The 25504-nt window shown below is 41.4% G+C and overlaps 1 long non-coding RNA gene across 4 annotated transcripts in view; it reads left to right on the top strand.

Moving 5' to 3' along the window:
* The window catches only part of LOC123612296 (uncharacterized), a 165048-nt gene extending 144873 nt beyond the window's left edge, over nucleotides 1–20175 (top strand). The window contains exons 5-9 of one of the 4 annotated variants that reach the window (XR_012502200.1): nucleotides 12947–12996; nucleotides 13294–13388; nucleotides 13477–13576; nucleotides 18013–18274; nucleotides 18726–20175. This is a non-coding gene — a long non-coding RNA (uncharacterized LOC123612296). Of the gene's footprint in view, nucleotides 1–12946; nucleotides 12997–13293; nucleotides 13577–18012 lie in introns of all 4 variants that reach the window. The other 3 variants (XR_012502201.1, XR_012502199.1, XR_012502198.1) reach the window with 3 other exon arrangements.
* Nucleotides 20176–25504: the final 5329 nt, after the last annotated feature.

Raw genomic sequence — 25504 nt, 5'->3', positions numbered from 1 at the left:
AGGCCTTTTTACTTCAATGTATAGGCAGCATTTTTGTTTTAGAGAACATAACCATAATCCATAAACATTTCTCAAATCTCTTATGAATGGGCAGATATTGTATGGAATTGATCAACCTCAGCTCTGCTAGTAACTGAGTTTAGAATCTACATGTAATCTTGGAAGCGGAGAGAGGAGGTTGGACTTCATGGCCCACGGGAAGCATTCTCTAATGCCCAGAGTCACATGAGCCAATGGTGCACTGCTAAGTGTCTGACAACCAGCTCTCTGAGGGAAACGAAGACCTGATGTGTACAATGGCTGCTGATTTCCATGATGTAAATACTGCCACTATGACCAATGTCAAGCTACCAATGGTTTAAAGTCAGTCTGCAAAATTCCTGACCATTTGATACTGGTTTTCACAAGCAGATACGAGCTGGTGTCAGCACACCACTGCTTGTGCATACCACGCGAAGTACCTCCTAATAATGGCTTGTCTCTGGAAGATTTGCCTTTGAAGAACAATATTCAGTTTAATTTAAATTTATGTAACTCATTTAAAAATGGGGAGGGGGTGGTGGAGAAAATTCCAAGCACTTTCAATATAGAAAGATTTAAAGAACTTTTGAACATCCATGTCTTAGAAAATAGGTTTCTAGAAGCATCGTCCCTGGCAGGCTCGGTGTCTGGGCCAGGCTCTTCTCAGCATAGTTTCGTTACCCCAAAAGGGGAAGTGAGAATATCCCAGTTCTTGTCATACTCAAAAGGCAAGAATTCAGACAGGAGACAGAAGTGTTGTGCAGTGAAAGATTTTAAAGGTTTTATTTAGCAAAGGGAAAGCACACCTCCAGGAATGGGAGGTGGGCTGATCCAAGGGCGGAGAGCAGTGGTCTTTGTTTGCCCTCTTCTCTTATACCCTCGCTTAGAGGTGGTCTTTTGATTGGTGGCTCTTGTCCCTGGAGTGCTTAGTCAGGCTTGTCCCCTTTTGCGCATGTCCTTACCCGTGATGCACACAGAAAAACCCATGATAGGGGCCTAAATCACCATGTTAATTATATTACAATGAGCACTGGGTCATGTTCAGTTAGGTCCTTGTTGCTGCCATTCAGTTGCGGCCGTTGGGTTCTAACCGGCTTCTTGCTGGCGCTCATTTAGAGGAAGTAAAGCCCTTTATGCTGCAGGTGGGCACACCAGCATCTTCTGGACCATCCTCCCTCTCCTCTACCTTATCTGCCCATTGTCCCCACTCATCTAACTGCCTAACAGTCCCATGGTGTCCCTAGCAGCGTAGATGAAGGTTTAGAAAGTAGGGGAGTGCAGGGGGAATATGTTGAATAAGTCAGATTTCTATGTGAGGGCGCTCTGTGTGTCCCTGGAGGACTGACAGGCAGTCGGACTCCCATGAAGTTCAGCTCCCGCTACACTGGATCCTTTCAGCTTTGGCTTCCAAGCCCCCTGGCCCCTTGGTTCCCAAATAACAGCACCTGCATTGACTGTGAAAACTCTTCGCCAGACTTCAAGTGCCATCAGATCTGGTCTGAATGCAGTTGCCTCTCCACCGCCCACCTCCCTCCCCCCAGTCATTCACAAAGCCAATTAGCCCTGGCCTCCGGTCCTTCCTCCCAGCTGCCCGAGAGGGAGAGCGCGGGTCCATCCCCTGCATCCAGATGCCACCTGAGGCCCACGCTCCGCCTATGTGAGCCCGACAGGGGCAGAGCCACCACAAAGCCCTGCTGTCCAATCCACATTTCCCTATTCTTCCCCGCCTTCAAAGACAACTGATGTGTGGGTAGTAAAGCCATTTAGTCAAAAATAAAGACTAAAATGTTTTTCCCTTCTGATAATGTTCCCGCTTCCTTCCATCGGCATTATGCTCCATAATTCGCCGCGTGCAGCCATTTTGCCATTGCTTTGGGTCATCCTTGCTCACAATTGGTTATTTACTCAGGGGCTTTGGAAATTATTGAGTTGACACATCTGTCAGACGGCAAAAGCAGAAATGCTAAAAGGTCACTTGGAGAGAAACCAGCTGCTCCAGACAAACCTTTCTGCCTCCAAATAGGACAGTCATTACAGCCTGGCAGCTGGGGCCTCTTCTCTCACTGCCGGCAGCGCCCCTTGCCTCCAGGTATTAGCGCCACCACCTCATCGCCAGGTCAGCCGGGCCCCCTTGCAATTACCCGCACAATAGGCATCTCTCTGCTTAAGAAAAACAGCTCCATTTTCTCTAAATGGAAACCAGCTTCCAGATTGGAGCTACCCAAGGCTTGCCACAAACTTTCCACTTAGCAGATTCGTTTTGACAGTGGTGAGGATGTTTCTAGGACTTCTGCAGCCTTCATTACAGCCAGAAACACGAGGCCCGGGCTGATTTAACCCTTGGGAGGGCTTCGGAGGGCCTCTGAGTAGATGGCCTTCAGGGTCTTGAGGGTAGGCCTAGGGTTCCCTTTCCCCACCACCTAATCCTTCCTCATCCTCACCCCGCTCACCTCTGTGAGCCCCTGAGGACGTGTTGGCAGGAACAGGGCGAAAGGTGATGCCTGTTTGTGCTGCTCCACGGGGGGGTTTCATGTAGATGAATTTCAGCCAGCCTGGCTTGCCTGAGGCTACAGAATCGGAAAAGTGTGTGTGTGTGTGTGTGTGTACATGTGCCTGTGTTTACGGCAGTGAGCAATAATGTCAAATAAATATTAAAAATAAAACCAAGCTGGCGTTACATCCCAACCACAGAGGGAGGAGAGTCAGTGTTCCATAGAGCAGTTTCTCACGAACTCCACCTTGGGGGACAGTTACTATGTCAAAAGCTCTAATAATGGCATCTTAACCTTTCAGAGCAAAACCAAATAGATGGATAAACATAAGGCTGTGTCTCTCAAACTTAGTGGCCATGGGGGTGGTGTTTAGAAACCCCAGTTTAACTGTGGCTCTCTTCCCTGAAGTAGCAATATTACCAGCAGTAAGGTAAACGTCTGCTCTCTGTCATTAGGGATATTTCAGTGGTTAAAATCTGAAAAATGTCACATTGAAGTACATGCCCAGGGCTGGAGGGAGAAGAGGGCATGGGAGCTCCTGCAGTGCAGTGAGAGTCCTCAGATCATCACGTGTTGAGTAGATCACTCGACCTCAATGTTCCCTTTCAGCCTATTGGGGCTTCCCACATAAATGAACGTGAACGGGGAGACTTCACTTGGGAAATGCTATCAGAGAGCTTCAAACAGAAAAACGATAACAAAAGCTTCAACAACACAGTGTCATGGCAACACACGATAGATGCCCGAAAAATCAGTAATTTTGCTTTAGTCTCCCCCGATATGCTACCTTGCCCATTAGTCTTCAATTTCCACCTTTGTATTCTTTCCATTCTTTCATTGTGGGGGTTAAACAGTGACTCTGTGGTGACTTGGCTTTAGGGTTTGTGGGCTCCAAGGGTAACTGCTATTAGCAGCAAAAAGGGGGGCTCTCTGGGCCATACCTCCACAGTCCTATGAGAATTTAAAATGTGTTCCACACCGTAGTGGAGTCTAGCTGTGGATCCGGAATTGGTGAGATGTTCAGAAGTGAGACACCCTGTGTCAGCGTGACCTAATTGTTCTAGGAAATTCTTCCTCAATAAGATAAAACTGTAAACCAGTACATAACTTTACTGCTTGCTTCAGGGAATCCTTGCAGATTACTTTATCTGGGCAAAGATTTTGGTCACATGGGCAAATGGTTCTATCAGGAAGATAGATTGCTCATTTAGGCAATAGTTCACTTATCAGATAATAGTTTATTCATCACTACTTGCTTCAAGACATGAGTGTTACTGTAGTCACCAGTCCTAAATTACTGTGTCGTAAAACTTGTCTAATCTCAATTAATTCTCCATCTTAAAAGACTCTCCCTTAAACCACATCCCCAATCATATAAATGTCCTCTTCTTATCTCCCTCTTGGAGATGTTACTAAGATGCTGTCAAGGAGTTCTGCACTACTGCAGTAGGTCTAACAATCTTAGCTTTGCTCAGTCAGTAGTTTTCCGTAGTGGTCTCTTTGGGGGGAGTTGAAAGTTAACAATGTGGACTGGTGTCCAGGCTTGAAACAAATCACTACAGGAAGAGAAAGCACCCTGCAGAGACCCCGGGAGTGTTCAGATACAGCAGTAAGTCAGATCGTAAGTGATGGGGGCAGGTCGCAAGATAGATTGGAGGGGTAAGTATTCTATGGGGGTCCCCAGAAGGTACATATGTGTTACCGAGTCCAAACTCATTCTGCGCACCACACGACAGGCCAATAAATTGGGAGACGAGGTGTTGCGACAAGGAGTAACGACTTTATTCAGAAAATCAGCAGACTGAGAGGATGGCAGACCAATGTCTTGGAAAACCATCCTGCTTGAGTCAGAATACAGGCTCCTTTCATACTAAAAAGTGGAGAGAGTGTGGTTGGTTGTTGCAAATTTCTTGTTGTAGGAATTCTTTGTTCTTGTAGCTGCCCATGTGGGTCAGGTCATGGTGCCCTGTAAAACCTCAAACAAAACAAATGTCATTTTCTATTCTAAAACTTGTTATCTTTATATAAGTGCAGAAGTGTTAATATCCTTAAAGGTCAGAGCCTTGAGAAGAGGCTCTCCTGTGTATTTCAGGCTAAAGGCAACATTGTTTTACAAAAGGCACAGAGTGAGCAAGACTGAGCCTAGAAAGCAGGGCACAGGGTTAAAGCCAAAGAAACAGATCTAATATGGAGTCAGATTTGTTCTCTTTTGTTACATATGGTAAGAAAATTGACTCCCTGTGATTCACAGGACAGGATTTGGAGTCATTATAATTTTGATATTAAAGAATAAATGATTTTACTTTGAGATCATGAGCTATTGAAACCTGAGGGATTCTTAGGCAGAAAAGACATATTCTGGAGTTTCAGAAGAGGGGGAACACCTAAGGCAGGAGAGGTGGGATCAGGAAAGACTTTATACACGAAGTAGTTAGCTTTTGGGGTTGTTCTTGTAAAATGGGTAGAATTTCTGTGCATACGCACGTGTATGTGTGTGTGGGGTTATGTGGAAGTGGGCGGTAAGGATATTTGGAAAGGAGCAAGGTGAAGGAGGTAGTGTAATGACGTGGTTAAGAGAATGTGCATATAATTCAGAGGCCTGTACTAGAAGCCGAATTCCACCACTTAAAAGTGTGTAGGTGATTGTGGGCAAGTTGCTTGTCTTCTCCAAGTCTCATCTATAAAGCAAAGATGTGATACCTGCTTTAGTAGGGTTGTTACAAGGATAAAGTGAGATAACGTATGTAAAATGGCTAGAAAATTCTGTGGGTCTAGATAAGACTCAATAGACGGTGGCTATTATTATTATTATTATTATTATTATTATTATTATTATTATTATTATTATCTAACACAACAGGGAAGAGAATGGAAAGAAAGCTCAGGGTACATCTGGGGAAATACGGAGCTTGGGCTATGCATACAAGAAGAGTAGAAAACAGTCTGGAAAAGCTGGGGCCAACTGTCAAAAATCTTGAATTTATTTTCAAAATATACTCAGGAGGCAGAGGGGAACCCATGAAGGATTTTTGAACAAGGGACTAACGTGATCAGAGCTGTGCTGGTAATTCACTGACTGAGTGAGAGGAGAGAAAAGATGACCGTTGCGGAGAATAACGAGCTGGTGAGTCATAACAAAGTCAGAAGGGCGGTGTTTCTACCACTAGAAAGAAAGAATGCATGCAAGAGAAAGCGTGAAAGAGTTGTGAGTTGAAATTTCCTTTTGTCCGTTCAGCTGAGGCTAAACAAGTCGGCAGAGGGCTTTAAACCTTTAATCTGAGACACATCAAGTGAACTTTAGTCACACGTTTAAAACTAGCTTATCATGCTGGTTTATACTCTGACCCTCCCTGCTGTCTGACACCATCCCAAGAACACAGGGCTTGTAAAATGAAGGCTTAAGAAAAGCAACGAGCTAATGCATCTGAACTCTATTCAGTTTCTATCTACATGGCCTAAGAAGTGAGTGTGGTGTGAGGGTCCTCTAAGTATAGAGTGTGTTGCTTAGTTTTACTTCAGTTCTACAAATTCCGACCTACTCTAACTTTTTATCATATGGGTAACCAAATCTGATGCCCTCCCTTTCCTTTTGAACTCATATCAATTTAGGAAGGAAGCATGAACGAACCCACTGAATGTAGTATTTTTTGAATCAATTCTTGCCATGCTTTATCTATTGGCATTCAAATTTATTTAATTAATAGGCTTTAATTTGTGCTAAACAGAAAAGCCAGGATTCAGAGCAAGCATCAGCGGACACTGATGTTAGCCTAATTGGTCGATCTGTGTTAATTATCAGGTAACTTGGCTAAATAATAAAGCCATTCACAGACAAGGACAAAATGATTTTCAAAGTCCCTCTTTAACAAGACTTCACTTCTCTAGAATAGTCTAGCAGCTTTCAGAGCCACAACTGTTATTTACAGTGGCTCTTGTTAGAGATTCTATTTTTAGACAGAGGATGAGAATTAAGGATTGGGATTTAAGGTCAGAAGATAAAATCAGAGTTAATGGAAGCCATGCAAGGGAGGGTGATCAGCTTCAAGGGTTTGGATGATGTTTAGAAAGGAAACAAAGAACACAATATGTTTTATTCATAAATAATGAATTAAGTCTTTGAAAAGTCCGACAACAATATAGACAAAATTCAAACTACCTTCAAAATTAATCAGCAACAGTTAACTCTACTTTCTGGATTGGGATCATATTGTGTATATGGGGTGGCTTTCTGATCATTTTACTTAACGTACTGTGAGCATTCTTTTTCATATGCTAATTATTCCTCAAAACACTTGTCTAACTTTACAATTACACTGGGTAAATCCTAGGTCATATTTTAACCTTTTTAAATGAGAAAGAAGATATGAGTTAGATCAGGGTGGAGAGGGTTTCTGCTGGGCCCAATGGTTAAGTGGAAAGAGGATGGGGCCCCTCTCTCCTTAGATCGTGCTGGGAAGTTAATATAAACAATGCTAGGAGGGGAAGGGATGAAGCCATACTAATCTCATTGTCTCTTGCTTGAATTTCTTAATCCACAAGAGAAACCTACATTTAGGTTTTAGGATTGTTAACACAGGAAAACAGCCTGTGGGCCAGATTTGTCCTCCTGCACATTTGTGGAGAGTCCATGAGCTAAAAATGTTTTTATGTTTTTAAATGCTTGTAAAATAGAAAAAGAAAAGTAATATTTTGTGACACATTAAAATTTATAAAATTTAAATTTCAATGTCCTTAAAGTTGTATTGGAATAGTCATTCCCCATTGTCAAGGAGTGACTCACAAATCGCTGACAACACAAACTTGTATCCACTTGCTACTTAGCATGTTTGTTTCAAATAATTAATCCTTACTAATAAGGACACTGCAGCCTAGACTAACTTTCCATGGCAGGGCTAACAATTTAGTCACCTGCCTCACTTCTAACTTGTCAAATCTACGTGTGTTACTGGAGAGTAGGTTCTTGTCTCCATTGCAAAAGAATTCAGAGATGAGACATGGAGGTCAAGAAAGTAAACTGAGGATTTACTAAATGATAGGACGCTCTCAAGGAGAAAGAAGGCAGACTCAGATGAGTAACTGCACTGAGTTTCTTCGGCAAGCTGGTTATATGGGGCATAAGAATGAGTGAGTGGAATATGTTTTGGAAAGGGAAGTGTTTGGGATTGTATTTCCTGATTTTCATCCCAGCTCCACCTTCCCAAGGGGAGGAGGGATTTTTGTCCTTATTTAGTCTTGATCGAAAGTGTCATGGCATCAGTACATGTTAGGTACTTCTTATCTGCAAGGCTAATATTATTATGATGAGCATTTAATGATACTTAAGGTCTACTGGAAGTTGAATCTTCCGCCATCTTGGACCTAGTTGATTCTAACCAGTTTATGTTCTAGCCTCAATGGCTGTGTCATTCTTTCAATGGTTGTGCCCTGCCCTCTACCCTCCTGTCCCACATATTATCACATAATCAGAATCATTAATTAAGGGAAAATACCTTTCATTAGTTATTTCATTAAGTTGAGAAAGAAGTTTTAAATAGTATGTTAACATAAAAAAATAGGATTTTAATGTCTTTGCAAAGCCTCTTGAAAGATCTTGGATGATAATGAGAACTGTATGTGTAGTGGGTAAAACTACACACCAGTCAGCTTTTTGTTCCAACACACATTCACACAATGAAATATAAAATTACCTGGAGTTTGTATCATATTCTCTGCCTCTCTCCCACATGCACACTCAACAGCTAATTGCAAACTGGCTGCTCTATAGAGGGTAGTGACTGTTGCCCATGCAATATAGTATGTATTTTCGTAATGAGTCAGATGAATTGTGACATACTTCAGATCTTGCCTTTATTGACTATTTATTAAATGTGGAGAGAGCTACAATTTCATGTTTAGCATGGAAAAAGCACTTAATAAAAGCTATCTGTTATTGTTATTGTTATTAGTCACTTGACCAACTTGAGTATGTCTCTAGATAATATTTTGGAGACCAGCTAATAGAATGCTTTTTCTGACTCTTAAAGACACAAGTGGAGAATATGCCAGAGATTAGAACTGACATTGTGATGATGTGTCTCCAATAAAGTTTGTCTGTATGTAAGTCCAAAAGCGAGGTGTTTTCATGGTTCATTTAGAGCAACAGAGATAACAGAGAAATAGAATGTGGAGTCTTGACAGAGGTTAGTTGCGGAGATGACAGACTTGGATCCCATTGTTGAATATGGCAAGTGATAGCTTTAATTAGCAAAAATAGTGCTGGTAAAAACTAAATTTGAATATTTTAAGGCAGGGCCCATACTCTTAGGTTTGCCAGGGTCTTTACTGCTCCCTAACAGTTAACATCTTGCCTGCCTTATCCCTAGAGGCATCTGAGCTTCAATACTTGATTAGAAACACTGTTGAGAAATCCATTAGAAAAGTGTTTTAAGAGGCTTGGATAATTTGCATATTTGTTTGTGTGTATGCATATATAGGTAAATAATTAGTTTCACTGCTGGGTTTCTGATTTCAAAATAATACAGTTAAATAAAGCATCCCCACTAAAAAGAAGTTAAGGCAAATTCTATAGTATATTTCTTGTGTTTGGAGTAAAAAAAAAAAATTCCCTCTGCTCCTTTTTCTAATAACATACTCTTCTTACTATTTACTTTTCTCAAAAATAAAAGTGAGAGGGCATCATCTCACAGAGATGGCACTCCTCTAAAAATGTGAGCATCTTTGGGTGACATGGATTTGCTCTTGTGATCTGAGGGTACTAAAATGCCCCTTAGGAAAAGAGCATCACATTTTCTTGTCCAGAGCAGCTTGAATGCTGGCCAGAGTAGGTGGACGTCCTCTGGCTGAATGAAGAGGCTCAGACATTACGTAGCCCCCTGTCCATTAAGTACTTGTTAGACACAGTCCTTTTGCTCTCTAGTGGCTGTGAGTCTGATTTCTTTCCCCGTCACCTGTTGTGGGACATTCTGAGAAAGCAGCTTTGTTGTCTTGGAGCTCCTAATGGTAAAGGAAGAAAATGTTGGATAGAGCTGGACCTGGTATTAAGGTTAGAAAGAGAATTTTTAAGAGTTTACATAATAGTTTTTGTTTTTGTTTTTGGAAGGGGGATGTAATCAGGTTTATATATTTTTTAAATGGCGGTATTAGGGACTGAATGCAGGACCTTGTGCTTGCTAAGCATGTGCTCTACCACTGAGCTATACCCTCCCCCATAATGATTTTTATAGCCAGAGATCACAGGAGGGAAGGATGCTCAGGAGGGGAAAGAAGATATAAAAATGAAATGTGGACCCTGACGATGGTAGGGCAATTCAGGAACACGTCTGCCCTTTGTGGGGACATGGCCCCTCTATGACAAGATGCTTCTCACTAGAAGTTAATGAATGCCACTTGCCTCCCGGTGTGGACTTGAACTTTTGATTCTAACCTTGGTTCAGCACCTGTCCACTTGCCTTCAGGTCTCCAACTTTATAAGCTTGTTGATATCTTTCTGCCTGTTCTTTTTTCTGATTGGCTCGCCTTTGCCCAGTCTGGCCTCCTTCCTCTCCACCCTCTGTAGCAAAGAAACGACTTTAGATCACACGCTCTGCTGAGGTTTGAGACAGCTAAAAGGCTAACAGTTGTTACTTTTTCGAGGTTTATAGTGAAAGAGAGAGAGCCACGTGTAGGTACTAACACAGAGATGAACGCAAAGAGAAATGAGAAAATGAAGGAGGACTTTGCCCTGATATTTTCAGAGCACAATGTATTCACAAATCATATCTTGCTTAATCTCACCTTTCTCCTGTGATGCAGGAACTATTTTCTCTCCTTGGAAGGTGAGGAGGTGAAGGTTAGAAGTGAAAGAAGAAACGATGTGTGGAATGGTGGAAAAGCCCCAAAGGCACTAAGATTGAGGGGGAAAAATGTCTAAAGAAAACAAAAAAAGATTCCCTTTTACGTTTGGAACAAAAGAGAGAATAAATAGGCCTATTACTGGAGGAATTTAGTGTTAAAATGATAGAGGGAAATAGAAATGATTGGAGTCCTATTTGGCTTCTGAATTCTCTAAAAAAGAATAAAATCCATCAGCTATTAAAATTTCCTGAAAAGACACCTTCAGTAAAACAAAGCAGTAAGGAAAACAACTGTTTTAGCAGAAAGAAGGTAAAAGAGGGATGTTTATGAGGGTCTTAGGGCTCTGAGTTAAGAACAGGTCTTTGAACATGGGGGCCTGACTGGGCCCAGGCAAAGTTCACGGTGTAATTGTTCAGGATTGATGGCCAGGTGGATTTTGAAGGAGAAACGGTCCTGCAGTGCGTCTGGTTGGGAGGCCTGTTGTCTGGGGAAGGGGTTATTAACTGATGAGGGTAGTAGTTGTTCATTACTTGGAAGAGATGGATTTTCAGAATGTCTTGAAACAAAAAACACAGCAACTTCATTTTCTTGGAAAACTTCCTGGCAGAATTGTCGTGGAACTTAAAATCATATTAATGCAGACGGGTGAATAGTAAAGTCATATTAACCTAGACAGTGTTGCAGATGGCTTCCATTCTCAGCGCAAGCAGGAAAAGCAAAAAGTACTGCTAAGAGTAAACAGAAGTTCAAGGTAAGTAAGGAACACAGAATGAAATTACCTACATTTAAAAGGAATTCCATTCCTGATAATGCAGAGGAATTATATGTACAAATGTTTTCTTGGAGACACGTAAACTTGTAGATGTTTAGATGTTTTCTCAGATTTGCTGTCCAAGAGAAATTAAAGAAAATGTGACGAAGATGGCAGAGTGCCAGAAATAGGCAAAAGTTGCCTGGATTTTTAAAAAGACAGCATGGCTCGGTAAGGCTGATAATGACCTCATACTAAATTCTAGACGGCACAGAGCACTTACCCGCCACTTACCTGTGCGAGGCATTGGGAATTCCATGGTGAACAAGGAGGACAGGATCTTTTCTCACAAATCTGTTGGTTCTTTCTTGAAAAATAAATTCCAAATCTGAACATGATTTAAAAAAAAACCAACTCATTTCCACTTTGTTATTTTGGCTCAAGCCATTAGCCCTTGTCTAGATCACAGCACCCTTCCCCTCACTGGTGTCCCTGCATTTACCCTTGTCCCCCATGGTCCCGTCTCACTCCAGATTTCAGAGTAATCCTTTTAAGTACTTTTGGGAAACCCCAAATCAGGTCCTGTCACTCAACTCTTCAAAACTTTTCAAAGGTGCCATCTCAGAGCAAAATTCAAAATCTTTACACTGACCTACAAGGTTCTCCAATTGAGCCTACATGATCTGGCTCCCTGCTACCCCACTGACCTCATTTCCTGACATTTTCTACCTTGCTGACTCCCTCCAGCTGTACTGGTGTCTCAGTGCTTCTGCAAATGTCAAGCAATGTCCTGCCTCAGGACCTTTGCACTTGATGTCTTTGTGCCTGGAATACTTCCTTTAGGTCTGTTCAAATATCACTTTCTAAATGAGTCCTTTCCTAATAACCGGATGTTAAAAGATAGTTTCCCTTCTTAGGAAATAGGGTGCTATTTCTTATCCGTTTTGTCCTGGGTATCATATTGTGAGAGCCTTGTTAATATTCTACTTTGGCTTTTACTCCAAATGAAATGAGGAGCCACTGCAGGATTTTGATTAGAGGAATGCTGTATTAACCGATGCTTTAACAGGAATCCCTAAGGCTGCTGTGGTAAAAACAAACTGTAAGGGGTGGGAACCATTGTAGAAATAGAATCCATTTATGAGGCTACTGTAGTAATCCAGGCAGTAGGTGATGGTGGCTCACATCAGGATGATAGCAGTGGAAAGTGACTGGACTTGGATATATTTTAAGGTAAAGCCAACAAGATTTTTTGATGGATTCAATGTTGTATGTGAGAGAACAAGGGACGTTAAAGATAATTTCAAGAACTCTGACTTCAGCAACTTTAAACAGAAAGGAGCTATGCACTGAGATGAGAAGGCTATGAGTGGAGAAAATTTGGGAGAAAAAGATCAGGAATTTAATTTTGGTCCTACTGAGTTTACGACATCTATTAGACATCTAAACGGTGATGTTGAGTAGCAGAAGATTATACAGCTCTGTAGTTTTTGAGAGAGAGAGGTGTGGATTTTAGATATAAATTTGAATGTCGTTGGCATATAGGTGGTGTCTTAGCCTTGGTTTCCCAGAGAGCAGGGCCTGATGCTAGGAGATGTTATCATGAAGCACAGAAATGAGGGCCAGAGAGAGTGAGGTGGGGAAGGGTTGAGAGCTAAAATGATGTGTGTTATCAATCTGGTTGCCTCTTGATGGGACCGACTGCTTGAGCACATGGTTGTCGTGTAAGAAGTTGTATAAAGTACATTTTAGCACAATTTCCTTGGGGGCTGTATTAGCCATCTAGGGCTGCCATAACAAAATATCATAGACTGGGTGGTATAAGCAACAGAAATTTATTTTCTCCTAGTTCTGGAGGCTGGACGTCCAAGACCAAGTGCCAACATGGATTGGATTCTGGTGAGAGTTCCCTGGTCGCCTTCTTGCTGCGTCCTCACATGGCAGAGAGGAAACTCTGGTGCCTCTTCCTTTTCTGAAAAGGATATTAGTCCCATTGGGTTAGGGCTCCACCCCTATGACCTTATTTAACCTTAATTACCTCTTTACAGGCTCTGTCTCCAAATACAGTCACGTTGGGGATGTGTCAACATATGATTTTTAGGGGGACACAATCCACTCCGTAGCATTCTGCCCTGCCCACCCCCCCCCAGTTCATGCTCTTCTTACTTGCAAAATACATTTATTCTATCCCAACAGCCCCCAAGTCTGAACTCATTCCAGCATCAACTCTGAAGGCTGAAGTCCAAAGTCGCATCTAATTATCATCTAAGTCACATTGGGTGAGACTCGAGGTATGACTCATCCTGGGCAAAACCCCACAGCAAAGACAGAAGGGGGAGAAGGAGTTATCCACCGGCTCTAATCTCTCTTTGTCTGAAGTTTTACCCCCAGGTTATAAACTGTTCCCAGTTTTCTGATTGTGCATTCCTGGATGCCCAGTAGAGCCTGCCGGCATCTCGAGGAAAGCCGGGAATGTGAGGTGAGAGGCCCACCGTGTGACGTGAGGCAAGGCTCTGTCGGGTTATTCTTGCATGAAGGTGTTTGGAGCCCAGTTGTAGCTGGAATAGGGGACCATAAGCTAAAGGGATCTCAAATCATGCATAATAGGGAAGGATTGGTTAAGAGAGAGACTTCTCCCATTGTCTCCCTCATCCCTTAGCCAACCTAAAAGGCCTATGTTTAAAAATATTTCTGAATATTTGCTTATGATGCTGAAATTTATTTTAATGTGGAAAGAAACATTTTAGTCCACAATTAGAAGTAAAATTTTGAAATGTATACTGATACTTAAGAAACTACATTGTCCCCAAATCGTCACACTGAAGAGTAATCAAGCAGTTATGGTACAGTTATCTGAGATCAGAGCCTTTCCTCATCTGATGGAAAGAAAGGGAAGTTAAAAGACATGAACACTGGGAAAAAAGAAGGAACTTCACCAAAGAAGATACAAGGTAGAAAAGAGAAGAAATTAAATCAGCAGGTATTGGTTGCTCTGTGTTTGTCAGGCATGCTCCAGGACACTGGTGTGCCACAGGTTACAAAACAAAGTTCTATCTCTAGGGTCATGGTTAGAGGAAGGAATGGACATTAAAGCAAACAATCATATAAAAAGACATGTCAGTGGGGATAAACCTTAAATATAAAACAGGATAAAAATAAAGAGTAACAGAACAGGGCATAATTTAGATAGTTGAACAAGGAATCTTCTAAAATGAGATGAGGTTTTAGTGAAGGTATAAAGAAATTGAGGGAGGATGTCATACCAGGCTGGACAAAGGGGCTTCTGCATGGAGAGAATGGCTTCTGCAAAGGCCCTGAGTCAGGGGCAGGCGTATCAGGTTCAAGGAACAAGAAGGCCAACTTATTTGAAATGAAGTGGGGCAGGAAGAGGAAAATGGAGGCAATGAATTAGGGGACTGCTTTGTGATGGAGTGAAAAAGGACAGTTTTTTTTTTTTTTTGCAGGCTGATTAATTTTCTGAACATAATCCCTGTTGACTTCACTTGTGTATAGACACATAGGAGGTATGAGGCTTTGTACACTCCCAGTTTCATGGGCCATCACCCTGAAGCACCATGCGCGTCTTTGCTGATAATATTTCCTGAGGTCCTGCCTTGTGCCTTTCACACTCTGCAGGTGGTGGAAACTTCTATTTCAGGGAGAAGAGAGTCGAACATGCCTGTCACCCAGCACCCATGGCTCAACTACATCTGCTCTACTGAATCCTCCTTTATTTTTCAAGTCAAGCTCTGTCCTTCCTCCTGCCAGTCTGGGCTCTGGGGCCCATCCTCTGAGTGCCCTTGTTTGTAAATCATTGCCCTCTCTTTCCATTGTAAACGTCACTTCTTCCGTTGGTACTCTGCCTTCTTCTTTTAGAAAGTCTCAAGTGTTGCTCCTCTCAAAACAACTCCCCCGGCAGCTGATGACAAACTCTAGCCATCACAATGTCTTTCTTATTCTCAGCCCTGGCTTAGAGTTGTCTCTAATGCTTTATCTTTTTCCTATCACTTTTGATCTTCACCCCCTTCAAATCTTGATTCCACACCACCTCTCCACAGAACCCCTTTCTCTCAGTTCATCAGTGACTTACTCTTTGCCAAAACTGGTTCAGATGTCTCAGTTTTCATTTTATCCAACCTCTCTGAAGTTCCTTTTAAACAACTCTTTCTTCTTCTGGCCTCCACGATGACATTTGTTCCAATTTCCTTCCTTTGTGGTTACTCCTCAGTTTCCTTTGTCCTTTTCCAGTTTCCTAAGTGTGTTTATTCTGTTGGACTGAGCTCCCCAGTCAGCATGAAGTAGAAATGCCCTCAGTCCCTGCAATGGCCAGAGCCCATAGGCTGGTTGCCTGCAGTCCTGCGCTGCCTTGTTTTCTGAGTCCAGTGAGCTGCACAAATGTCTATGTGTCCTGACATGAAAAAGTCTGGAAAGCATTGCCCTGGGATTCCATCCTCAGCCCTCCCCATTTTATATTCCAGATACTTTTAGTGGTCTCATTCATTCCGCTGTTCCCTGTACGGAGATGGACTCTAAATCTCTATCTCTAGCTGTCATTTCTCTGTTGAATTCTAGATCAATACAATCTAACCAATCACCTCTTCTTAAATGATCCTCAAACTAAATATGTTAAATATTAATCATTTTTTTCTCCAACTCTGTTCTTCTCAGTGAATGAGATCACTAACTACAAACGTGGAAATGATTCTTCCTTTAACTTCATTACTTTCACATCTCATCAATTGCCAATTTTTTCTTGGTTTTAGTTTTCTTCTGTCATATCTAGTCTTTTCTTGTCACCCATCTGGCGCCACTTCAGTTCAAGTCTTTGTAACGCCTCACCTGAAATACTGCGGTAGATCCTTCCTTCCTATGGGAGGACCAAGCAGCCCTGCCTCGATGGATTCAGATGAGATGGTCTGGGATTTGCTTTGGCTGAAGAAATGTGAATGCAAGTTACTCGGGTTCAGCCAAAGTGAAAAATTTGAGGGCACAGTCCTCCGGGCTGCCGATTCTGCCTGAAACTTCTGACATCAACTACAAAGTTAGAGGCAGACAAGACCATTCTCACTTCTGACACCTGATGCAAGTTCAGGGCTTCCCCAAACCACTCTCAGTTTTGATATTGGCTAGAAAGACTCACAGAACTCATGGAAAGCTATTATATTCATGGTTATAGCTTATTACAGGAAAAATATGCAGATGAAAAAATCAGCCAAAAGAAGACATGCGTAGAGCAGAGCCTGGAAGGCTTCCATTGTGCTCAGGCTGTGTCACCCTCCGAGCATCAGTGGGAGACAATGTGCATAGAGTACTGCCAACCAGGGTAGTTCACCTGAGCTTTTCAAAGTTTTTACTGGGGCTCCATTACATAGGCATGATTTACTGATGAATTGCCCAGTTGGTTGACCCAAAGCAACTACATAACATGGTTGATTTTTCTGGCATGGCCAGCTTAAGACTATCCATCCCCTCTTTAAGGTTCATATAGCCAGCCTCTGCCTTAATTGAAGACATTTCTATGAGGCAGGGCAGATTATCTCCCAGAAATAAGGCAAAGGTGAGATTGCTCTTTGGGCAAGTCCAGATTCTTTACTACACAGAAGTGTAGTGGATCACTTCTGAGCAGCAGCCTTAAACACTAGAATGGGATTTGCTTTGTCTCTTTCCTCTCCGCCATCTGGCTGGCAGTGCCCCAAATAAATTAACCTGGTCCAGGTGTTAAGATGGTATGGAGTTGAGTTGCAGCTGACTCAACAGGCCATGGGACATGGGCAAGAAGTAATCCATGGTGTTTGTAAGCCCCTGAGATTTTGGGATTGTTTGTTTCTACAGTATAATTTCTAGGACAGGATCAGCTAGTGGATGAAATACTTAGCATCTCCCTCTCCTTTTTTGATCTGCTGGACTTGCTGGAGCCCAGGCATCATGGAAGACTGTGTCTCCACTCTCCAGTGATAAACAGACCAAGAAGCACACATTTCCACCAGGCCTGACCAGAACTCTGCTGGCTTGGTTCCAGCTTCTCCCCTGGCCACAGGCTGCTTAATTCAGGGCCAGTTAGGACCCAGTTTTCAGGGAGAGATGACAGAAGCCTTGCCACATTCTCCTATCCAGCTTTCAAAACAGTAAGTCAGGGATTCTGATAGCTCTCTGGCTGCTCATGTCTGCTCTCAAAGAGTTAAGGACCCAGACAGGGAAAGATGACTGCTTATCAACCCCAAAGCCCAATGCTGGGCACCAGGGAAGGCTCAGTCTTCTGACTTTAGTACTTGCTGGTGGGCAGGACTGGGACAGGTAGGAATTGATAGTTCGAGTAGATCTCATTGTTAATCCATTTTGAATACAGAAGACGATTCCAAGAACAGAAAATGGACAAAAATCTGCTTGCTATTAAGGCAGGCAAGAAGGAGCTAGTGTGGTGTTCCAGGAAAGAATAAACATTTTGGTTTAATCAATCTGGTTCATCTTCTAGGAGGGAATCAGTTAATGGACGAGGCGGTTGGCATTTTCAGTGAGTCTGAGGCTGTCACGTGCACAGGCAGGACCGCCAGCAAGTGGCTGATGCGCTGGTCACAGCACAGCATGTCAAGAGGGCAGGAGAGCCCCTGAGAGAGGAGCTAGAGTGGTGGGTGGCTCTGAAGAGGAAGCCAAGTGTCTCTATTTGATCTAGGAGGTAAAGGGACAAAGTGGTAGAAGCGGTTGACGGAAGAATTAATTTCCAGGGGAACAGGATACTTAGTAAATTGTCTCTTTGCCTGAATTGACAGATATGATAAGAACCATAGTGATACATCTCCAAGGATGAACAGTTTATTCCCAAGGGTACTTTATTTACTGAAAAGTAAATCTCACTGAGAACCCGGCTGGAAACATCTTTTCACTTACTATGCTCTCTGCCTGCCTTGCCTTTAATAGAAAACAAGCCAAGAATGTTCTCAAATAAAACTGAAGATCATACGGCCACTAGTGAGTTCCAGAGGAACATTTATAACAATAATTGCAGACGGGAGATCATTCTTTCAAGGATCTTGGTTCCCAGACCTCCTCGCTGAACAACACTGCAACACTGGGGTCGCTGCTTCCTATAAAGTTCAGAGATGGTCACCTGGCATCCTGGGGAGGGGAAATATGGACAGAAAGAAAAGATCCAGGAGAAGGGCTTTTTTTTCTTTAAAGTGTAAGAGGACTGTATATACTTCCTGTAAGCAATTTATTAGCTCATAAATATCTTCAATTTTCTTCTCTAATTTTTCTTCTTTTCCTGCTTCTTTGGCACCAAATCCTCCCCTGCTTCTGTCTCCACAAGTTGAAGAGCCCCGGTAACAATCCCTGGGCAGAGACCCAAAGAAACTGCCTCTAGGCACAGAGGCAGTCACTGATGTAGCGTTGTAAAACCCGCAGAGGCATGGCAGTGACGAAGGCAGGGCAGCCCCAGTGAAATGACCATGTGCACAGAGGGGCTGTCTTCCCTCCAGGCAGTGAGCTTCATTGACATGTCCTGGTCTTGGTGTAGAAGATAGACTTCCCTTCTTTTTTCACCGACAGGCAGGGAGAGCAGCTCCTAAGATGGTTGTGGTGGGTTTGAAGCTATCAAATGGCTCACCTGCTTCAAAATATCTCCTTTCCAGATCTCAGAATCTGAAAGATGCTTCCCTTAACTCTAAAATGGTTTCTTGGGTGCCTGCTGAAGAGGTGCATCTTTGACTAAGCCACGCTGGGGGGCCGTGGCCTCGTCTGGAGGGAGCCAAGTCATGTGTTGAGTACCACGCAGTTGGGATGGAATACTTCCTTCTCCCCTTTGGCATCATTCCTGAGAGGACAGCAGCCCCGGCGAAGTGGAGCATGGGGGTGGGCGGGGGTAGAGTTTTATAGGCAAGCCAAGGTCTGGAATATCGATGGACTCCTGTCAGAAGGATGGTAGAAGGCTCTGGTCGAGCACAGGGCTGCATGAGGACACAGTGTGTGTGCTGGCAACACAGAAAGCGGGTGGAGAGTGATAAACAGAAAGTGTGAGTTTGTGAGATGGATATTTTCTGCTGCACAATTTTTAATTTCTCACCTGGAAGTACCATTTATTTCTTGACTGTACCATCTTAATTTATGGGCTTTTGCTCTAGGAAGAATCTGTATATCTTAAACTAGTAGACTTTATTTTTTTAAATTTTTTCCAGTTTTATTATGTAGAATTATTACAGTTCGACTGCACACACACATTATATTGCATGTAAATACATATACACAGGATACTGCACATTTTTTAGTTTTCATATGTGTACTAATTATTCTTTCTTAGGATAGATTAGATCTTCAGCTTTTTAAACTTACATAGTTATCAAAGGAATAAAGCCAACTACAAAATAAGAATCAACAGAATGCGGTAATCCAATCCTAAAGGACAGTCAGATGTGCTGACACATATTCAAGAAGATCTGAAGACTGTCATTCAAAGTGAAGTGGGCTGGAAAGAGAAATAAAAATGCCATAGGACATCATTTTTATGAAGGATCTAAAAAATAATAACAATAATAATAAGGACACAAATGAACTAATTATTATTTTGATTTCTTGAATATGGTAGACTTAATTGTGTTATAACAGTTTTAAATGTTCAGAAAAATTGAGCAGGTAGTAGAGAGTCACACCCACCCCTTACAGAGCTCCCCGATTATTATCTTGTCTGTAAGGTACATTTGTTAGAATTCATAAACTGATATCAATCAATTATCAACTGAAGTCCATAACTTATATTAAGCTCCTCTCTGCAGTTTGTATATTTCTATGGATTCTGGCAAATACATAATGTCATGTATCCACCATTACCGTATCGTACAGAATAGTTTCACTGCCTGAAAAATCCCTGTGTTTCACTGATTCTTCTCTCCCCCAAGATTCATCCTTTAAGTGAATATGGTGACTAATGTAATAGTTAAATGCATGTGCATGTGATATATGAGAATGTAAGCGTGGAAGTATATGTGTATGTATACATAGCACATGAATTTGTATTTAAGTGACAGTTTCCTTCTGGCTGCTTTTAAACTCTCTCTAATGAAATAATAAAATGCATATAGGCTTCTACCTTGAGTCTGAAGTTTTTTTTTTTTTTTTTGATGGGACAATATTATCACCATCATTAAACTCATGGAAAGTGACACTTACCACTTTGACATACCATCGTGATCCTTAAGACGTCCTTGTAAAGGCTGGATGCCATGGCAACCAGTGTCATATATCAGGATGCAGCCCTGCTGAACTCCTAATAAATCAAGCATAATTGGCACATACACATTATAATGAATTAAAAGTTATTCAAGTGGAATGATTTTATATCGTGCAATATTAAGTCATTAAATTTGCTTGTCCAGATCTTCCTTCAGTGTCGGTATTTTTGTTTCACTTCAAAAAAAAAAAAAAGGTTACATTTTACTACCGAGTGCTTTAAAAGTAGATATTTAAAATGACATATCACGAAATAGCTCAAGGCACTATTTATTTATTTTTCGCTTTTGACGATTAAAGTTGAATCCTGGAGGACTTGGGTCAGAGAAGAACGAGTACCAAGACTGTCCTTCCCTCCTTCCGTGGACTGAAGGTGCTTTCACGGCACATCAAGGCACCTGAGCTCTGTGTGGCCAGTCAAGGCGCTGGTTAGTTGTGAGGGAAGGTAACTCAGGGGCTGAGTGCATCAGCCAGAAATGACACACCCACCCGCTGCGCTCTACTGTTATCTTCTTGGTTGGCTCCAAATCTGGGGAGGCACCAAGAAGAACTAGTTGTGCAAAGCCTGAAGCCATGGCAAAGTTTAGGAAGAGTGGATGGCTCAGTGCCTGGCTACTCAAAGAGGAATCGAAGGGCAAGCAGGCCCCTATTCTGGGAACTGGTGAGAAATGTGGACTCTCAGGCCCCTCCCAAGGTCAACTAAATCAAGATCTGCTTTTAATCACAATCCCTAGATGATTCGTGTGTGCAGTAAGTCTGAGAGGCACTGGCTTAGCACAAGAACATGCATTTGGGAGCAGGAAGCCATGGACCCGAATTGCAGCTTCACTATTTTTAAGGGGTAGTAATTGGGCACGTTTCAGTTTTTGTTTCTTTTCTTTTTTATTGAAGTATAGTCAACTTACAGTGTTGTGTCAACTTCTGGTATGTAGCATAGTGATTCATTTATACACACACACATATATATATATTTATTTTCATATTCTTCTTCTCTACAGGCCATTACAAGATATGATTATAGCTCCCTGTGCTAGACAGTAGGAACTTTTTTTTCTATCTATTTTATATATAGTAGTGTGTATTTACAAATCTCAAACTCCCAATTTATCCCTCCTCATCCCCTTACCCCCAACCACAAGTTTGTCTTCTATGTCTGTGAGTCTGTCTCTCCTTTGTAAATGAGATCATTTATGTACTTTTTTTTTAGATTGCACATATAAGTGATATTGTATGGTATTTTTCTTTCTCTTTATAGCTTACTTCACTTAGTATGATGATCTCCAGGTCCATCCATGTTGCAACAAATGGCATTATTTTATTCTTTTTTATGGCTGGGTAGTATTCTATTGTATATATATACCACAACTTTATCCAGTCATCTGTCAATGGACATTTAAGTTGCTTCTGTGTCTCAGTTATTGTAAATAGTACTGCTATGAACACTGGGGTGCACGTATCTTTTTGAATTAGAGTTACCTCCAAATATATGACCAGGAGTGGGATTGCTGGATCATAGGGTAACTATTTTCAGTTTTTAAAGGAATCACCATCAGTTTTTGTTTCTTAATCCTTTAACATTGGAATCACAGTATCCTTACCTCTGGGGAGAAAATGACATAATAGATGTAAAGTGTCCGGAACAGCATCTCGTGCGTGGTGGTGCTTGTGTCAGCTGTGATGACAGCTGAGGGGAGAGCCCCTGTGACCAGGGATGGCAACATCAGTGAGAAGGAAGGAGCCCCAGCTGGAAAGCGTGAAAGGAAATCTGAGTCAAAATCAGTAAAGAAGGATGAACAACCTTAGAATGTAGGAGATGCTGAGAGAGAGAGGAGACAGTCTAACCAAGATCTATGCTGACTAATACAGCCAGGGTCCACCTTACTAGTACATTTTAGCTTCCCTAGTATGTGCAAAACATCCTGGGTGTTCAGGAATTCAGTACCATTGCCTCAGAAGGTTCTCAGAAAGTAGGAAGAAGGTGAATGAGCAGATGGGGAAAGAAGCATTTTCCGTTAGAATCACAGGAGGCCACGTCTGGGAGAGCCTGAAAGGTTATCCGGCCCAAACAAGAATTATAAACAAGTTATTCATGTTTGCAACTGCATCTATTGAAGCATCTACTTTGTTCTAGGCATCAGGTTAAGTGCTAGGGACAGAAATCTGAATAAGACACAGAGGTCATACATTTGTTGAGTTCATAGTTTAGATGAGTGATAGACATACAAACAATAATCATAATATAATGCAAAAAAGGCAATAATTATTTTCTTAATAATAAGAAAAGTGACATTCATCATGTTGGGGATTTGTTAAGATCATTTTTGAACTAGGTCTTGATTGTAGGCCATTAGTGTTTGCAGAATGAATACACAGGCATATGAATTGTCTGCGTGCATGTATTTTTGTGTGTGTGCTTGAAAGTGTGCATGTACTCCTGAACGGAACAGAGCAGGTGCCTAGTATCTTGCAGTCCTGAGATTGGCTCCTACTCTATCCCTTCTTTATGAGGTGATGTTGGAAATACCATTTCTCATCTATGAGTGTCAAGTCTAAACAAGGACAGTCCTAAGTGTTTTCTAATAAATAACTGCTTTGCAAATCCCGCTTCGACACATTCAATGTGTGACAATAGAGTCATAAAACATAAATAAGAGCATGATTTGACACAGAAAATCATTCTTCACTTTATAGAAGGATTTATTTTCATAGTGTTTATAATTTCTCTTTGGTGCATTTCTACTGTAATTTGACTTTGATTCTCCAAGATTTTTACTTAAAAAAAATTTTTTTTTCTTTTTACACTCCAGTATTTTGAATCTCTGTAAATGGTCCTGTGGTATGCTTACTTACTTTCAATGCAAATATTTTGTAATTCATTTGATGCATTTCACTATGTTTACCTAAGAAAAACTTCCAAATATTCAAACACTTATAAGGTTGTCTTTGGCCTTTTGGACATTGACTTAATACAAAACACCAGTTTGTTACAAAAGGTTTAAATGAGTTGGAATAGATTATATTTCTGTGAATAAGTATAATTAAGGGTTTAAAAACTTGGAGAAACATATGTGCTTCAAACCAATGGCTGAACAGTTAGTCTGGGAGGTGAGACTAACCTCAAATAGGTTAGGGTTCCCTTTCAAGTTCATCTCAGAGTGGTTTTGTGTTGTTTTGTTTTGTTTTCTGGTTACTCATGCATGTTTATCCACACATGGTTAGTGTTTGGTTAGTGTTTGTAGCTAATGTGGAACTGCCAAACAGAGTCAGGCTACCTGGCATATGCATGAAAGGAACTTTATGCCACTTCAACGTAGCTTAGACCTACCAAGTATAGCAGTCAGCAATCACTTATCATTTCTAGCTCCTAATTCTGCTGTAAATGTCCAAGTGTTGCATCCAGTAATTGATTCCTTTGCATCTCTGGAGTAGGTATTATTGAGTCCAGTCTAGAGTTTCTCTATTAGATAGGACCAAGAAGCTAAATTCCCAAATGGAGCTGATGTTTGATATCCAGAAGAGGGCAGTAGGACACAGATTAAATCCCAGTCAACCACACACTACAACAAACAATGGCTGCTAGAACTACTCAGTGTTAGAACAAATGCTTACCTTCCCTTTGGCACACCATGGGCAGCATGGTGCAGCTCAGAGAAGAACCTAACACTTTCTGCAAACCTACTATGTGTTGAGCACTAACTAGGCATTTTTCACATGTGTTAAATCATAACAATCCTGAGATGTAGGTAGTAAACTATTCCCCTTTATATTAATGAGAAAAATCAATGCTCAAAAGACTCAAGCAACTTGCCTGAGGTCACACAGCAAGTAATAGAAACAAAATTAAAATCCAGATTTGACCCCATAGGCATTCAACACATCAGAATTCGATTACTGATCCTACCATTCATAAACTTACTGACTTTGGGCAAGTAATTTAACCATTTAGAACCCCAGTTTCTTCATCTTTAAAGTAAGACCAACAATATCCTCCTATTCTTTAAGAATTAGTTTCTGGATCAATTTTTCCATGATAATCTCTGTCCAACAGGGTGAATTCTGTTCATTGATAATGTTTTAAATTAGAATAAAAATTATAGAAAATTAAATCTAAAAGGGACACAAGAGAGCTATCCAACAGTTTCATCCTGGAGATGATGAAAACAAGCCTGGAGTGTTTAGATGACTTGCATACTGCCAGAAAACACGAGAGTCACAGACACTGGAACTCAGGACTGGCAACTCCTATCCAGCTTTCTTCTCTCATCTCTGTGCATCATTTGCTGTGGATACAGACACATGGAGATGTTGACGATAATAACGTTGTTGATGGGGACGAACGTAACAATAAATATGCCTGAATAAGTAATGGAAGAGTTAAGTCATTTTAGAGGGAACTTATTTTATTAGTAAGTCCTGCCTCCCTTGCTCTGTTCATGAGGGAGGTCAATATAATCTAAGTCTGTAAGTTTTGTCTGACTGCTGATTGACAAGAGGGTGGGAAAGGGCAGGGTACATATATTTCTGATACTCTCCAAATGAGTAATATTAAAATGCAGACTCCAGTCAATGCTAATCTTCCATTTATATGATTCTCTATCAGTCAGTCTTACTGGCTTTCCCCAGGATCTGTGTTGGAGAAGTTGGCTCTTTGAAAACAATGTGGGAGATTGATCCAATGTAGCAGTGACTCCTTTGGGAGATTTTTAGGTAACCAACCATATTTTATTCCATTTATTATAGCCTCTTCCTTTCTAAATTTGGTATAATCTTTCTAGTCCTCAAAGTCTTACACTCATAGAAAACTGAATAAGAGGAAGACAAAAGGAAGAAAGAAATGAAAGAAGAATGGAAGGGAGGAAGAGGAAAAAATATTTTAGTTTTCATCAATAAGAAGCTGAGAGGCCAAGGCACCTGGTATATGTGTTTAAAGAATTCCCCAGGTTCCATTGGCTTGCGGATTTATGCACTACAGCTAAGAAAGCTGATAGTCAGTTAAACAAATGCAGAGAGCTTTTATTTAAAAGCACCTGCAATCAGAATGACTGGTTTCCCTAATTCACCCAAAGATGATTTTTTTTGTGTTAAAATTGTTTGAAAATAGAAATTTCTAATAGTTCAAGTGATCACTCTAGAGAGAGTTTCCCAGATCTTATACATTTCTTAAATTTCATCAGATCCATAGGACTGT

Source organism: Camelus bactrianus, chromosome 25, assembly GCF_048773025.1.
Source record: "Camelus bactrianus isolate YW-2024 breed Bactrian camel chromosome 25, ASM4877302v1, whole genome shotgun sequence".
Lineage (NCBI taxonomy): Eukaryota > Metazoa > Chordata > Mammalia > Artiodactyla > Camelidae > Camelus > Camelus bactrianus.
Note: the sequence above shows the minus strand (reverse complement) of the source record. Positions and strands in the feature narration are given on the sequence as shown.